Genomic DNA, 18,712 nt, shown 5'->3' with positions numbered 1-18,712 from the left:
AGACCTTTTTTTCTCAACAGTAACCCATGCTCCAAGTTGCTCAGAGTCCCAGGATTATTGTACTCAAAGACTATTAAAGTATGCTGTGAGTATAGGTAAAAGCCTCTGATATGAATTTGCATCTAAAACAACTTGACTAAGAAAGCTCTGTGTAGAATACATCACCTTGAGTCCCTGTTGTTCTGATGTTGCCACTGTTCTAGGCATTTTTTCTTCATTCAAGACCTTACGTAACTATTTTCAAGTACCTGTGTCACTTGTTTTGGTAGAGGATCCATCTGGCAATTTTGCCTTGGCATCTCTTAAATCTTCCATTATTATCATTTGATATCAGGTACTAATGTTTATAATGTACGAATTTTTTATCTTTCATATGAATTTTTGTAACTCCCTAAGTTGATGACTAAAACCATATCTAAACAGGTAATTTCTTCCACTCAACACTTCTGTTTCACCCTAAAGCAGGAAAAATAAGAAATCCATGCTGCATTTGCTACAGTAGTACAAAGAGTTCTATATGCTCAAGCTGCAGGACATCAAGCACTGCAAAACTTCCTGCTGTTCTTCAAGACTGTCTAGGTTGAATGTAGTATTTCTGTACTACAACAGTGTCTAGCATAAATATAATCCGATTTTTGAGTCTGTATTATCCTCCATGGTTAATCAAAATATAGCCAGCCAGGCACATACTTACTGTCCATTTAATTGCAAAATGTCAATTTTGCTATCAAGAAAGACTGATATCCTGCTTTGTTCATATTTGCAACATCAAATACGAAGTACTAACAGTTCAGCATATATAGTGGATACTAATCTAGCTGAATGTAAACAAATGCACTGTTTTTCCAAAAGCTGAAGGAAGAATAGGTATGTTGAAGTGGATCAGTCACTGTCAGAATCATTTCACTTACTTATTATGTGCAATGCATACTGTCAGTTGGAAGGTTATGTTTCCTTGGCAACTATCAAATACATTGTTAATGTCCCTGAAGAATTTCTAGTAAAAAATTATTTCAATTCTTTAAAGCTTATTTTTTAGGCTAACTTTTTCATTAGTTTAATCTTACATCCAGCTTGTGTATTTCATTGACTATCATCAGGTAGCTGAACATTTTTATGAAGGAAAGGTTTTAACCCTCACCTCAATCTTCTTTAGAGATTTAGAGCAGTACACCTGAAGAAATCAGAGATATCAATGAGAAATAAGAACTTATCTCATCTTTCAAAACACATGTCAAGAATCAAACTGAGTTAAGGTGAACACTGAAATTACATGACAAATACTAATTCCTATTTACACGTTTATCTTTCAGGCAACTACTACAGTGAAAATATGACAGCCAGATGCAGTTTTATGACTGAAATAGGGACAATGACTGCAAATACTAAAGCAGAATGATAAAAAATAACTTTGAATTCAGTTAGCCCCTGAAAAATTTTGAACACCTCTAGGGCTATAGTGAGTACATGCTACTGAAAATTATTATTTCATTCTTAATTAAAAATTCCAACTTTCACATTTAACCTAAGACAATAAGAATAGATATGTAAACTATGTCATGGTTAGAGTCTTACTCATTTAAGAAGCATCTCAACTATGAAAATCTCAGTCATATCTTGGGAAAAAAAATTTTCCCAAGAAGGAAAAAAGACTTGCAGAACAAATAGAAGCAGTTTAATTGGATCCTTGTTCTTTAGCAGAATGCTATTTTTTTGTTTTCTCAAAACAGCTGTTTGAAAGTGGTTATATCAGACTCATAAGCACTAAGGGAAGACTAATCTCTCTTCTTTATGTCTTGTTATTTTTTCCCCATCAGAGTCACACAGGGAAAGGAAATTCAAGTTTCAGAATTATGTTGTGTCCTTCAAAAAAATAACATTACAATTAATTAAATAATGAGAACTTTTAAAAATGTAGTAAAAAAAAGAAAAGGCCAATCACCCAAAACAAAACCTTCCTCTCCATTCCAAGTTGAAAGACATTTACCTTGTTTATGCATTTAAGTGGGAGAGTTTGGGAGTCTTCAGTTATTTCTCATTTTCACTTCTTTCGAAGGTAAAGAAGAGATTCCTACTTCAAAAATCTTCAAAAAAGACTGTAAAGAGACAGAGTAACTTCTCTGGGGCTCCTGGTAACAGCAAGGCAAGGAACTGTCGATATGGCCACATACAGTCTCTGTATTTCTTGTGGATACTGCTTCAAAAAGTACCCAAGGTAAAATTTGCTCTCATTTTTCACCATACCTGAGTAAGATTCTACCTCTTAAAAAACAAGAGTGTGTTTAATTTTTCTGTTTGAGGAAATTGATTTGTCAGACAAGAGGTAAACCTACTTCTAATATCTGCAGTGTTTTGCATGTGAAAAAAAATCAGAAAGGATAAACTGAGCACGATATGATTCTTCTGCTGCTTTTTGTAACTATAGGCCGTTGCAGGAGGGAAAGAAAAAAAAAACCCAAACCAAATCTAATACACAAACTAAACCAAAAAAAGGCATTTTGTCCTCTAACTTCCTGTGTGTCATCTCTACAGTTAGTATTTTTTTTAGATACAGAAATCATTCCTGATGAGAGATGACAACATTGTTTCCAGATTCACATCTGCAAACTATTTAGCTGTACTAGTCATCAATCCTGGCTATGCAAACACAGGAAATCAGCTTGATATTAACAGCTGTAAGACTGTGACCATGTAGGAATTCAAAATAATTACTTTCTTATTAATGATGTTACAAGCATTATTGAAAGGCAGCTGTAAAAAATGAGAGGAAAAAAATATATTCCAAGTCAGTAGACTATAAGGAGGATGAAATAAGACATTAATGTTAGTAATACAGATTAGTGATGTCTTTCATTGTTTCAGAAAACTACGTACAAATTTTAGCTGGAGGAGAATTGACATGGTTTTATTATCTCTCATTTTCATTCAGCATTTAAAAAGATATGTAAAACCTCATAGAATCATAGAAATGTTTCAGCTGGAAGAAATCTTTAAGATCATTGAGTCCAGCCTTTGTTCCAGCCCTATCAACCACTAGACTGCTTCCCTAAGTACAACATCCACCTGTCTCTTAAAACACCTTCAGGGACAGTGACTCTAGTACCTCCTTGGGCAGCCCGTTCCAATGCCTGAAAATCCTTTCAGTAAAGAAACTCCTCTTAATATCCAGCCTGAACCTCCCCTGGTGCAACTTGAGGCCATTTCATCTTCTTCTATTGCTTGTTACTAGGGAGAACAGACAGACCGCTGCCTTGCTACAACTTTCTTTCAGGTAGTTGTAGAGAGTGAGAAGGTCTCCCTTGAGCCTTCCTTTCTCCAGGCTAAACAGTCCCAGATCCCTCAGTCATTCCTCATATGAGACATGCTCCAAATCCTTTACTTGCTTAGTAGCCAGTCTCTGCATCCTCTCCAGCACCTAAATGTACTTCTTGTAGAGGGGCTCAGAAATGGACACAGTATTCAAGGTGCAGCCTCACCAAAGCCAAGTACAGAAGAATGATCACCTCACTACTCCTACTGACAAGACTGTTCCTGATACAGACCAGGATACCATTGGTCTTCTTGGCCACCTGGACACACTACTGGCTCATGTTCAGCTGCTGTCAATCGACACTCCCAGGTCCCTCTATGCCTGGCAGCTTTCCAGCCACTCCTCCCCAAGCCTGTAATACTGCTGGGGTTTTTGTGGCCCAAGTGCAGGATTCTCTTTTTCCCTGATTTTAAGACAAATCTCCCTATTCAGCCAGGCTGGTCTTTGCCTCCAGCTTGTCTTGTGGGGATGGCCTGTTCCTGGGCCTTTAAGATTTCCTTCTTAAAAAGTGTCCAGCCTTCCTGGCCTCCTATAGCCTTCAAAACTGACTCCCAGAGGATTCTATCAAGTAACCTCTTAAGGTGTAGTTTGACCTTTGAAAGTCCAAAGTGTCAGTTTTGCTGCCCCACCTCCTAATATCTCTATGAATAGAGAAATTAATAATTTCATGCTCACTGTTGTCCAGAAGGCCTCCAACTGCCTTATCCTCCGCAAGACCTTCTCTGTTCACAGTAATTGGGCCCTAAACAATTTGGCTACTAGTGGTGTAGGCTGTTGGCCAAAGTGTTAGCTTACATGTTTATTTCATAGCTCTCCATCTACTACATTACCAGCAAACAAAAAGCACCTATAAATCTTAAGAATCATGCAGAAGAACTCTTGTAATATTGTAATATTTTGGCAAAGTGAAAGCAAAACAAATCTTGTAAAGTAGACCATGTTTGTTAATTTTTGTGTGCTGCAAGAAGTTACCTACTAAGTGTTGGTAGTCTTCTGGACACTTAAAGGAAAGCAGTGCTACAGTTTTCTGTGCACTTTTCTGTGCTACAGCACTAGCATGGAGGTTTCAAAATGTTATTGTATTAGTAAATAGCTGGACATTTTTTAATACTTCTCATGCTACTTACCTTGGACAGCATAGGGGCAAACTGCCTTGTTTCCTATTTAACAATGGAGATTAAAGGGTACATGTACAGTAGTATTTCACACCAAGCACTGTAAATCTTCCTCAGTGGTCAGCATCTTCAGACACTTGACTATAATTTGCTGATTCAAGATTCTCCTGCCACCATCTATATTATAGTGGCCTTGAGTGCTGCTGACATCTCTGTATATGCTTATCCTTTCAGTTAAGGACTACTGTACCCTCAATTTATGTCACATCTCGTCAGTTACCAGTTTCCTTTCTTCAGCATCTTTGCAAAGCTGCTATTCAGATAAAAGTAAGATCTTGTTAGTTAATTATTCTGCTTACTTAAGGGTTAATTTTGCAAGCATTCACTTTCTTGTAAAGCACCTACCTTGCTACAACTGTAGCAACCTCCCCATTATCACAGAAAACAGCCTTTAATATAACATGTAGAGAAGTCTGAATACTAAATGACTGCCCTGCTGTAATTTCACATTTTTTGTTTTAATATCACTGCACTACAAATAGTACTAAGATCTTTGCATATGTAATGATGTTATTTCTAGAAGATAATTTGAAATTGAAAGAACAATACTTTTTTTTCTTCACAATGGGATTTTTTTTTTTTTTTTAAAAGTGTATTCCAAGACACTTACTGAAGACAAGTCCAATTCAATGATGTTCTGATTTCAGGATGTAATTTATGATGTTCTTCACTCTCCCTAGTGTAAGCTTCTGTGCCCAATGAGAAACAAAATACCTCACATAAGGCTAGACAAAGTTGGGAAGTAATTATAGCATGATAACAATGATAGGTTTTGATTTATATTAACATCAAGAAGAACTACAAAAAGAATCATCAGAATATTCATACAAAGGTATGTATTGTCAAAATCAGCATCCAATAAAAGATAAATCTATTTACAGAAATTTTAATATTTTCTAGTGACAAGGGGCAGATATAGCAGAAGAGAAGGGTACAATAATATTTTGAATACTTGCAATAACAACACAAACATTTACTACAGAGTTGCAAAAATTAGGTCTGTTTGTCTAATTAATTCAAAACATTCAAATCTTCTACACATTACAATGTGAAGCACATTTATATAAAATGTTCTTTTTCTGAGGTCTAATAGCATAAATCTAATTTAAAATTAAAAATATATTTCCTGAATATTTTGTCACTTGAAATTTTTAAAATTATCATAATACTCAATTCAGTGATTCCGCTGTCACACTTTTTTCTTTAGTTCCTTAGTGGCAGTTCTTCAGTAGGGGTTGTCTCTTTTTTTCAGTTGGTGGGGTTTTTTGTGGGTTTTTTTTGTTTCTAAACACCATCCACAAGAATCCATAAAACAATGAGCTATTTACTTTGAAATTCATATTTCCCGATCTAGCAGTAAATGCTTACACATTATTCAAAATAACAAAAACAGGCAAAAGGTCTCTTCTTAAGACTGACAGCAAATAAACATATGTATGTAACTAGTACAATCTGTCTTATGCATCTTAAAACATAAATATAATCAAAGTGCATTCATAATTCTTGAATATTAAGAAATATCGGGAGACCACATACTAAATTTGGAAGGATATAGTTCACTTGAAGAAGTGAATTGGTTTTGGTTGTTTCTTTTATAAGAGTAATCTATGATAACTAAAACCACTAGAAGGCAGTCCAGTTATTTTCTTCAAGCTGGCATTTTTCCTTATAACTGAGGCTTTGTTGTAGAAGAACTGGCCGAAAACCAGTTTATGGTAAAAGGCTTTGTAAACTAAAAAAAACAAAGTAGTTCTATGAAATATTCCCTTTACAAAGCTTGGAAAAAACCTTTTTCTCTAAAATTTTATAACAGCTGGTAGAGAAAGAAGACATATTTTTTTTCGTATTGTCTAAATATAAAAGACTGATCTGACTTATTAACACTGATTCTCTCAACATGAAAATAAGACTTTCCAGCAATTTTATGCAGTTCTTATTACACATTAGCAATATCTGCTTTTAAATGAGCAATATTTATCCTAAACATCTGTTTGAGTATCAGTTAAAGAGCTTAAAAACTATGTTTCCAAATTTATTAGTTTACATGGAAACTATTTTTCAGTGTATTGAGAATGATTAACTGAAGTTTTTAAGGCAACAGAAATAAAGACAAGCAGTAAGGTCTGATAAAAACCATGCCTGCAATTATCTAATTTGTGAATTTGAGTTCATTTATATTTTAAAAAGCATTTTAGTTTTCTTTTCCAGTCACTTTTAGATTTCAAAACCAGGGCAAAAATTATCATATATTCTGATAATAGAATAGTAAATTAATTATAGTAGATAAAATTCAAAAGACTAAAGACAGACACATACAAACAATAGTCTAGTAAAAATATATACAGTAAAAATCCACTCAGCTCCAGATTACATGACAAGTAAGCATAATACGACTATATATGAAAATGTACAATTAACTGGAAATCTTTTAAGAAAGAGGATCTATTAAATCCCACTCAGATTCTCTAATATAAAGACATCTAGAATATTCCATTTATTCACTAATCCTTCTTGTTCTAGGCTAAAATTGAAGAGTAGCACTAGAAAAGCAGTCTTCTGCCATCATGTCAGTGTCAGCAGTTCATGGTGTAAGTTGTCACCTGTGGACACAAGAATAGTTGAGAGGCATGGTCAGGCTGGCTACATTAAACATTCTATCTAAAGAAATAAAACCAAGCAAGACTACTGACCTAGAAGGTAGAAGGATATTCATCTCTATCACATGCTTTTTTTCTGCAATCAACTCCCTGCTGAATGCTGGCCAGACTTTCAGAAGCCTAAAAAGAGGCACGAGGCAGATACGTATTATCCTTTACTTGCAAGCTCCTTGTCAACATTCAGAGAGAACACTAACGTTTTGTGCATATAGAGGCTGCTTGGCTTAAAATATACAGTAAACAGGAACCAGAATGTTATTAATAGCTTAAAAAACAGAAGCTGTTAGACAGTTATGCCATTTGTGTTCCTCATACAGACTGTCCCACTTTCTCACTATTATATATAATGACTCTAATACAGTAGTTTCACTTATGCATTACGCATATAATAAATATTATTCCTTTTCACCCGGGGAGCCTTTCCAACTTCTTTAACATAATCCAGGTACATAACACTGGGATACTCTCCCTATTATGAAGCAGCACAACAACAAAGGCTTCCAAACTTCTTAAATAAAAAGCGAATTTAGTGCTAGTAGGTGAGTAATCTTTCTCTAGTTATAAAACAATTTTGATGCAAGTATTGTGCACCAGCTCTTTTGCATGAAAAATTGGTTTTGCATGCCTTAGACCCTAGAGCTCATATAGCCATAGTGGTAGGACTTCCAGCTAACCAAGGCCCAAGTACAGCTACTTTCCCCTTTGCTTTCTACCAGCACACTAGATGACAAGAATTCCAGCTATTTTATTAGGAATTTTAAAAAAAAAAAGAAGCAGAACAAGACAATTTTTAATAGAGAGAAGCTTAGAAAATCTAGATTATGGAAACCAAAGAACAAAGTTTAGAAGTCTTCTCCTCTTTCCACAGGGAGATAGCAGAGTACATTGGTTCCTCCAGTCCAGAAAACCTTAAAGGCTGAAAAAAGATTCCACAGAGCTCCTCTTAATCACTCTCTCCTGTTAGAGCTATGTCTCAATGTGCTCTCTACTGTAGACAGGCACATCCCCCATCCGAACTCCCCACTTATCAGCTTTTCCTAGTCTCCTTAACACAACGACATACAAATTTTGTTCAGCTAATCTTAAACATGGTGCTCTCTCCCTCTCCTCATCAGCAGGCTTAGCCATGACCTAGAGTGCATACAGAGCACAATGGAAACTAGAAGCTTTCATTCTTGTTGAACTACATTGGTTTGACAGATTATGGGTAATCACCAACTACTTCAGCAGCTTAACCACAAAAGTTCCAATATTGGTAATTTCTTCCAACTACTCACAAGGCAAAAAAAACCCCTGCTCTCAAAGGATGAGCACTATGCTGAACAACACATGGCAAGTCCTCTCATAACAGTTCAACAACTACTTTCCTATGTTGCTTTTAGGTAACCCTCACATCTGAAGAATTTCTTGTCCTCTAAATGCTAGCAGAGATCAAGTATTTAATTAAAATGAATGTTACCTTTTCATATGTTCTCAGTTTTCCTTAGAGTGTCAAGCATCGCAGCACAAGCCTCATGCAATGCTCTGATAATTTTGCGGTTTGGCAGTCAACAGAACACTGTTCACAGCTTAATGTTAAATGGAATTAATAATGTATGAGATTGTCATTTGATAGTACAGGAGAGAGATTAAGCTATGTACAAAAAGAGGAGAGGAACAAATTTACCATTTATGAAAGTTAAGGGTATGTTTACTTGACCAGAAATTCAATTGGTGAATGTATTTAGGACTGCAGGCTACCCCAAAACTCTCATTAGTTAGTTCAAACATTCTATCCAAAGAGCAGTCTCGGTTGCTTTCACTGCCCAGGCCAGGAAAAGCGCAGAAGAACTGATAGGACTTAAGAAAATGTGTGTCAGGTTTTCACAATGCATAGGAAGAGGAGATTAAATATTTTGTGGTTTATTGCTACAAGAAGCAAAGTTAAGATTCCATCTTTGATGTATTGGGATGAGATAAAACATCAAGCTACTTAAAAACATCAGAACTGGATGGCCTGCACCAAAACTTTCTGAACAGAACAATTAACTCTCCAATAAAACATTACCTGTTGTTCACTCTTTCTTTGGGGAAGGGGAAGGGGGAATATCAGGCACAAATATTTAATCTTAAAAACAGTAGTAAAGGAACTGAAGTTTCTATCACAAATTATCAATTGTGCAGCAAATAATTCCTCAACTTAATAGCTCCAGAGAAAATTAGATCATCTTTAAATAAAGTTAACATTTGTGAATTGCTGAATATTGGACACAGGCAAATCAAAGTATTCCATAGTGCCCTCATTTTCAAACAAGATTCAGCACAGCAAATACCAAAGTGTCTCTGAATAAAAGAGAAGGCAACATTTTTAAGACAGATCTTAATAGAGATTTCTCAAGCACAACTGAAGTTAAAGCAAACTAAAGAAACTTTGTTGAACTCTCATAATACAATAAGACTTTGAACAAAGAAATTTTCTAACCGTAATAACTGTAACAGGAAACAAAATAAAAACTGCCCTCTACAATGAGATTTTGGTTCACCACCAGCTACTGAGAACCCTGCTACTTTGGAGAAACAAGATGAATGATTTTCCTTTTCTACTCTTTATGAAAATAGGTTTGCATAAGTATTACAGTGCTACTAGAGTCAAGTCAATTAACTGATGAATTCATCTTGCTATGTTTTTCCCAAAAGCAATATATTAGAGTCCACTGAGTTTTCATCGCATTAAACACCACATCCTTCTATGCTGAAGCCTCACAAAGCTCGATGAAAGCAAATATGACTTGCAGATGTCATACAATTAGCTTAGAGACTTTCAATGCAATACTGGTAAACCCAGTGTTATGTACTATCTACCACAGAGACTTTAGCATTGAGTTTGGGGATCTACCGTCATGCATGCTGATTTGTACAAAAATGCATAACCAATAAATATTGATATATGTTTCTCAAATGACTGCAATAACCACATATGTGAAAAATTAGAATCAAGCCAAGAGAGACAGAACAAAGGGATAAAAGAAAAAAGAGAAAAAAAGAAGGAAAACTGAGACAAAATACTGTGATTTAACCCACATTATGGTGTGATATATGAGTACGAAATTCCGAAGAAAAACTCCTTAGGATAGAAAGGCAGATGAGGCTTATGGTCTTTGAGTCGTAACATGTCAAGACTGCTCTTGAATCTTAACATGTCAAGACAGCTCTTTAATCTTACAGTCTATCTATAGTAACATTCTGCAGTTCTACAGAGCAAAGTTATTTTTTACTTTGCTTTCACTGCTCTTCCAATGCTATCTAATGCTAATGTGTAAACTGAGTAATAGACTCTCAGCAAAAATCAAATTTTAGAGTTATTCTTATTCCACTGCCTACCCTTTCTGAGAATCTCAGTAAGGTTTGTCAGTGAAGGGTCAAACATTTTTTAAACCATCATATCTCCTATCCCTACAGTCCTCCGAAGATGAGACGAAGGCTGAATCTTCGCACATGCTAACTATAGCCAATGTTTTGTGTCTGAACAGATGCTTTCCTAGCCTCAACAAAAGTGATATTAAAATACAGTACATGTTATTGTTATTAACTCCTTAGACACATTATGTATTAAGGGCTATTTAATATAGATAATTGAGGATGAGTTACAATAAACTGGAAAAAAATCAGTACAGAGTGAAACTAAGTTATTGTACTAATAATATGCCCAAGTAGAAGAAAAATTGATAAAATATCTCATATTAGCACTTAAGTTTGTGCAGCAAATCATTCACTTAGTAGAACTGAACTAGCAAATACAAGTCCTATTTTCAGACCCTTCCTTGTGAACACAATTCCAGTTGAAATCCACATAGCCATTAGTTTCTATATACTGTATCACTGTTCTTTGGTATGAAATTCTGAACATTTCTGTGAAAACCCATGAGACCTTCAATCCTGCAGAAGCTCAGTAGACTATATTCACACTGAAGATGGGCTTGTCAGTACCAAGCAGAAGACTTACAGACTCTAAAGCTGAAGGACAGTCTTCACACTAAGTTGTAAAATTTTGGTAGACATTAGAGTTACATTATTAATACAAATGAAACAATTAAATGAACTATTTTTCCAGAATATAATCCAATGCATAAAAAATGTAGGAGTATTTAAGAAGGCCTCTAAAATTTTATACAGACTTAAAAAGCGACTAATAATTAGTTTCCAGTGTTAACTTGCAGAACAGCTCAAGTGTTATTACCAAAATTTTAAATTTTTATGCAAAGTACACAACTTCCTCTAAATACTTCAAGCTCAGTTTTGGCATTCTTACTGACATTTTCCATATAGGCACTTCAAATGCTTATTTGCAGCTATGCCAATCTGACAACTTTGATTAAAAAATAATTTCTGTGCCCTTAAGGGGGACTATTAGTGATCAGCATTTTTGCAACTGTAAGTCATTTGTTCTTATTTTAACTGTTGTTAATTTCTAAACACAGCTCAAACCACCTTTTGGACAGAATAATTTCACCTTTTTACTAGGAATTTATAAGGTGAAAGTAGAGAGTAGAGGGGCTATGTGTAATCAAGCCTTATAGGCAGTTGTACCATCTAGTACAGCAACAGAGAATAGTAGTATTTATTCACATTTAATCTCAGTGAAAGGAGGATTCTCAACAATGGTTCAACAGGCACTTGATCAGAGTCCCAGGAGCATCCCTTGTATGGATAGGGCATAAAGCGGACGTAGCAATTCCAGCTTCCTTACAAAAGTGTAACAGCTATTTTAGATGCAAGTTTTCCTGACAATTGTTTCTAAATTAAACTATGACATTTTTAACAAAAAAAGCTATGACAAGTATTTTACCAGTTCCTCATCATACCAAGCACATGAAGTATGCAATGCAGTGTTACACTTCCAGAGGCTGAGAGAAAACAGAGGGCTTAAAAATGTCTTGCAATAAGGAACTAAATATAATCTATAAATTTGGCAAAAAAGAAAATAGAGATAATTCAATCTCAGATGTTCTATACTGCATTAGAAATATAAATTTTAATACAATTATACACTTTAAACATCAGAACACAAGTATTTGGACACCACCACGACTATATCTCCAAGACAAAAAAGCATTCGTCTCAGAACATCCAGACAATTTGAAATTCAGTAACACGCACTTGCACATACATACATATAGTAGCAGTATAGCGTTATATTCTAAATCATTGTATTTTCTTCTTGAAAAAGTCATAGGGTAAGGCTGCTATTGTATCAAGCAGTCACATACAGAAAACAAAGCATGTCTCCAAACCATTCAATTATAAATAAATAATCACAACTCATTTTGTCTTCTGATGTATTCCCTCTCCTACAAAGATCTGTATTTAAATTGAAAGCAAAATCAGGTCCTGATATTTAGTACCAAGTGCACTTTAATAAACTTCAGTAACCAAATATGTCAGAGGTAAGATGTATCATTATGTACTAAATTACAAAGCTCCTGTCACTCAATTTTAGACTCAAAATTGTGAGGGGGAAAAAATTCCATTCAGCAATTCATTTCCAAGCAGTCATCATTGTAATTTTTAAACTCTAACTATTGTCATATCACCAATAATGCTATATTGTGCCTTACTCTGCCTCGGTAGTAACACAAAAATCACTTCAAATGTATTCCCAGCAGCCAATATTTTTTTTCAGGTTGGAAAGCATTTAAAATTCATGTGCCTCATGAATACACTACCCTTTCCTTCTATTCATTAGTGCCCTATTTCCAAGATCTTATTTTCACAAATATTCTTCACATACCTTGTTAACTTTTCCTTCATTTCCATCTTTCTTACTGATGCTACAGCTAGGAATTGATGCATAGAGTTTGTTATCCAGCTGATGACAGAATCATTTCTTCAAAAATAAACAAAATAATTTCACCATCTCAAGTTATTACTTTTATGGGTTCTTATTTCAAAGAATACAGAGAAAAGAGGAAGACAAAAGAAACTCTCTATGTGCTGATGAGAACTATAGCATTAAAATTACTGAGTAGAAATTAAATGGAGAAGAGGGATATTTAAAAAGATATAGCATACAAGAAGTATATCTTACAATGGATAAGGGAGGGAAATACTTTTCCTGTATTCCTAGAGCCTTAAAGCTCTAGCTCAAAAAGGATAAGGTATCTTTATCATGAAAGAAGGCAAACAGTTTCAAATACATCCATAACACAATGATTTATAATCAAGTAATTCCTCTGTAAAAACAGTTACGATAAAATAATTATCTTCAGTTCATCAACTGATAATCCTTGTGTGTCATGGGCTGGCTTTCTTAAAATGATAATTTTGTACAATTCCCTGTTGAGAAGCTAATCCATATCCAATAAATACCATCTCTTTGTACAAATTTAAATCTTAGAGCACACAATTTTCAAAGTTTGTGTCCTAAATATGCAAATGATTTGCTTGTTTCTTTAGAGAGCATCCTTCTGTATCTTCAGAATGAGGAATTTAATGTTTCTTATTTAATCCTTATTTACACCCTGGAAACTGTTTAAATGATTCTGTTCTTCCTTCTTTTTGATCTCGGTACCAGTAATTAATACTGAACTGTTACATCACCTTTTGGGACCATAATCTGTTGCCAAGGATACTAGGGATGTAATTATGATTTTATTGCAGGCTAACTGAAAGACTTCTCTTTGTTGAGAGTGCAATTCAGACTCACCTAGTGTTAATTGCATCTACACATCTCCTTTCATCAACATACTGTTGAGTACTATGAAAATTATATACCAACACTGCTGTGACTCAAATGCTTTTTCTGTTATATGGAAAGGGAAACTACAACACAAAGGCTCTGAATGACTTGCTGAAAACTTCATCTGGAAGTGAGATTCACCCTGTTTCTGGCTGCTAACTCTAAAGAAGCAGCAATGTGCATATTTCCCTGGCTACAGACAGCCTTCCACTATAAATTCATACTTTGTATGAGTTCAGCTATACAATTGTGAAAGCTTACTGTGTTCCTCAATACTATCAACTTAACTATTGTATCTGATCAAATAGAAATACCACTCTAATACAAATTTTGTCACTCCTCATCAGCATAGCACAGCTGCTACCTTGCCAAAACTGCCCTCAGGAGGAAACATCATTTAATTAACTTGGGTTTAACAATCTACACTAGTTATGTAAAATATGATCATGTACTTACATTAATCAATAGATTCAGACCAGAAAGTATTTATCAAGATATTACTGCCATGGAATATTTGACTAGTAATCAGTCTCAGTTGGTAATATAACTCATGAATGTGTCATAGTTACAAAGTTTACCAAGTTGTGAGCCATATAAATGAAAGAATCTATGTGCCTATTTTATAGTCTTTGCTTCATAAGCTTTGTAACTCATCTTCCACTGCCAAAATATAAAGTCTTTGCAGAAGCTTATTTACTAGACCATCTCACATTAGCCTACCAATTTTGGACAACAAAAACTCCTCAATGCACTATCATCTTGATTCCTTTTTTGGCCTCAGTTTGATTACAAGAATGTAATATTAAAAATTGCTTTAAGTATCATTTCATTTCAAAGTGCCTGCATTATCATAACGACTAGCTAAAGTAGTTCAGATTAAATCTGTGACCAAGCTAGTAATCTTTTTGAAGGGCATTTCATGGAGGTTGTTTCTGAATTGTTTCTAATCAACAGTTGTAGCAGATACACTTCCTTATCAGTTTATTCACTTGGCTCTTTCACAGCATACTTGCTAGGCTACCTGTGGTGGTTTAGCCTAGTGTACACCAAGTCATAAAATCACTCCCCTTCCCAAAGGGGACAGGAGAGAGGAAGAAATACAAGAAATGGCTTGTGAGTTGAGATAAGGATGGAGAGATCACTCGGCAATTAGTGTCAAGGGCAAAACAGACTCAGGAGAAAAATGTTTGACTTATTAAAGGAACAATAAGAACAGGGAGATGAGAAATAAAACTGTCTTAAAAACAACTCCCTCCCCCCCTCCCTCTTCCTGGGACTCCCCTTCCTTCCGCCTCCAGTGGTGCAGGGGATGGGTGATGGGGGTGGCAGTCAGTTCGTTACAGATGGACTTTGCCACTGCTTCTTCTCAGAGGGAGGCCTCCTCACACTTCCCACTGCTACATTGTGGGGTCCCTTCCCATGGGAGACAGCTCCTCATGAACTGCTCCAGCATGAGGCCTCCCACGGGGGCGGCTCCTCACACCCTGCCCCAGTGTGGGTCATCCACCGAGGGAACAGTCCTTCAGGGACAGACTGCTTCTGCATGAGTCCCTCACAGGATCACAAGTTCTGACAGCAAACCTGCTCTGGCATGGGCTCCTCTCTCCCCCATGGACTCCCAGGTCCTGCCAGGAGCTTGCTCCAGGGTGGACTTTCCACAGAGTCACAGCCTCCTTCAGGCATCCACTTACAGTTTTGCAACTGCGCAACAACTTCTTCTCCTTCTCAGATACGTTATCCACAGAGGCGTTACCTCCACCACTAATTGGCTAGGTCTGGGTTTGGGACAAGATCCATTTTAGACTTGACTGGCTCCAACCCTACAGGGGAAGCTTCCGACAACTCTCTGTTTAAAGAAGCCATCCCTGTAGCACCCTCACTATCAAAAGACCTGGCCAAGGCAAAACCACTACAGCTACCCCAAAGTCAAATGCCTTTAACTGATGAGTCCTTCCAAATGCTCAATGAAACTTCACTCTTTTTTTAGAAATGCTACTGTCATTTGCTCAAAAGTGGAACTCAGTCCCCTTTTGAAGTGTTGAAATATTCCACGGAAAATTATTTTGTACCATCCACTTAAAGTGATTAGGTTATACTTTCTTGGCAAACAGACTGTGTTCAAGTCTCCTGTGGCTGGTCCAATGCCATTCATTTGTCACTTTAGACACCTGCTTTGAGAAGACAAAAACCCTGTGTTTTAAGGCTTGCTATAAATTTCACTACTGTTCAAGCTTCGCCTTTCTATTTAAGTTTTACAGCCTATTAATGTCTTATTACATAGTTTTGCTTGTTACCTAGGGAACAACTAAAATTTCTGAGGCTCATGAGGATGAGCTGTTTAGCATTTCTTTTTCCTGACAAGGTTCTTTTTCCTAACTTCAACCTATGGTAATTCTCTACAAGAAACCTAATAAGCCAAGTCTAGAAATTCAGAAGTATTTAAAGTCCAACAGAAATATATGTTAGCACTAGCTTTGCCTTTATTGAACAAGAAAAGGAAATTCTAAAATATTTTAAGCTGCAAGAACCATAGGATTCCACTTCATATCTTAGAGACTCAGTGTTGAAAAGCATTTTAAAGAAATATTAGCATTCTCCAGATAGAAATCCCTGGAACAGAGTTGATGACACATACTATCATGGTTTGAATTTAGGTATTATCAACCTCCTGCTGTAAATACACCTTTTTAATTCTAATGTCACTGGCCTCTTTTTCATATATGCAAGTTTGTATGGGAAGGTGTTTAAAAAAAAACCAGTTGCATCACACTTTATAAAAATATTTGTCTCAATACTGTGACTGACAACAAAATTTGTGTGGTTTTTGCATCACCTCACAGAATGAGATTTATGCACAATTTCTCATCTGAAATTAAAGGAGCATTACAACTCTTGAAGTTAAGCTCTAAGATAAGTCCATTTTTTAAATATCGACCAGAGGTCATATGGTTCATATGTTCCATACTAGATAAAACTCTTCTTTGCAAAATTCAAATACTTCATTGTGTGCACTTTGTAATGTACTGCAAATATTTTGCATTAGTGTTACTAGTTGACCGGAAGTGGTTTAAAATATCTGTGTACTTAGTTTTTCCCAAAACTAACTGATGTAATTTTAGTCACTTTACAATAAAAAAAGCTGTTTTGTGGTGCAGGTAAGAGATTTATCTCTCTGTCAGTAAGAGACAGCAATGACAATCCGCTTGCCTCAGTGCTGAGCATGGGCTGCTCTTTTAAAAATATTTTTTCTGCTTATTTCACCAAATAATAAAACTTTATCTCTGTGAGTTGGCCAGTAGAGGGAAGCATCACATTCCCAAATCTAGCATAGGATAAGATTACCGTAATGCACCACAAGTTTAAACGTTTTATGATGCAGCTCAAAAAAAGGACTATCCCAATTAAGCTTTTTAAAGCTATGACTTACTTGTACAGGATAACACAGATGCTGCAACTACCAACAGTTTGTCCTTATGACTTCTCTTCTTACAGTCACTGCTGGCAATCTCCAGCTGTTTGTTACCTTGCATTAGACAGTAACAAAAACTACGTTGAAATTAATAAAATCCCAGCCTTCAATATGAGGAATTTATTACTAGTTCATAAAATTGTCCCTCTGAGTCTATTGTAAAAGTATACTTCAGAAAATTTTCACTAATAGAATTTAAAAATAGCAGTAAGTCAGAGAAAGCACTGAATAAGGGATGGTTTAGTCCTTTCTAGTTCTTTCTCTGAAGCTCCGAAAGGGAAACAAACATCTTAATTTCTTTCATCTGGACAAAATGCATTCTGGTTTTCTTAACTATTATTAATTACATCAGAAAGCTTCAATGGGAAAGCTTGAAAAAAGGATTTTTTCCTTACCTTAACTGTTAAGTTAATCATACTACTTCTTCAGGCTACTTAGTAATACTTGTACTGAACAAAAAAATTGTTACACTAAGATGTCAGTACATGGATGTTTCTCTGCTTTTTTGCTGGTTCTTAGTACTTTTTTAAAGTTTAGGAAAAAAGTGCAAACGGAAAAAACATTCTCAGTACCTAGACACAGACTGCTCGTAGCCCAACAAAGCCACATCTGACTGAACTTAGTTGAGGTGTCTAAGTGAGACATATTAAAGAAAAAAAAAAAAAAGATAATTCCTGTGTAGCACAGATCTGCCTTTTTCTGGGCTATGAAAAACCTGAAAAGTTCAGCTGAAGTGCAAAAGCAGAAATAATTTCAAATGCAACTGCAGTCAAGCTCTAGTAATGACAGACAGCTATTTTCAGTATCTAAGCTTCTAGAACTGCAGGGTAGATCTTTTTACGTCACAGTTATACAGATTAGTAAATCAGGGCAAACAGCTAATCTCTGCTGATGATTTATGTGCCACAATCATCCTGTAAACTCACATCTATGCAAAACTTAAATCAAATCACAATCAAATTAGGGGGGAGAGGGAATACATAACTAGATTCATGTCAACTTACAAAACAGCTCACAACCAAATGGGTAGCTTTACCGAAGAACACAGTGAAGCTACAAAATGATGCACCAAGTGTCTTTATTCTTAGTTAGGTTTCTTTCCCCTTCAAAAGAACAGGGAGATCTATCTGCTGTCCTGAAACCCACTGCAATTTAGTATACTATTTAACCCACACATAACTCCTATTGTGAAGCACCCAATTTTCTCTGAAGCCTTAGAATACGTTTTAAGCACATGCACTACCGTAAACACCTGGAAGGGTAGTGAAACATGGAAGAAAGAGTGTAACGGAAGAATATATTCAATACTGTAAATATTAGTGTCAGACTGGACAGCAAAAGAAACAATGATCACCTTCCAGACTTCTTATGTACTTCAGTGGCATC

At 35.7% G+C, this 18,712-nt stretch overlaps 1 long non-coding RNA gene across 1 annotated transcript in view; it reads right to left on the bottom strand.

Moving 5' to 3' along the window:
• Nucleotides 1-6,834: 6,834 nt before the first annotated feature.
• Nucleotides 6,835-18,712, bottom strand: part of LOC133626616 (uncharacterized) — a 29,837-nt gene continuing 17,959 nt past the window's right edge. Inside the window, exons 2-3 of the long non-coding RNA XR_009819680.1 lie at nt 7,176-7,262; nt 6,835-7,085 (exon numbers count right to left, since the gene is read on the bottom strand). This is a non-coding gene — a long non-coding RNA (uncharacterized LOC133626616). The remainder of the gene's footprint in view (nt 7,086-7,175; nt 7,263-18,712) is intronic.

The sequence above is a fragment of the Colius striatus genome, chromosome 13, assembly GCF_028858725.1.
Source record: "Colius striatus isolate bColStr4 chromosome 13, bColStr4.1.hap1, whole genome shotgun sequence".
NCBI classification, from domain to species: domain Eukaryota; kingdom Metazoa; phylum Chordata; class Aves; order Coliiformes; family Coliidae; genus Colius; species Colius striatus.
The sequence above is the reverse complement of the archived record's forward strand: the minus strand, read 5'-3'. Positions and strand labels throughout refer to the sequence as shown.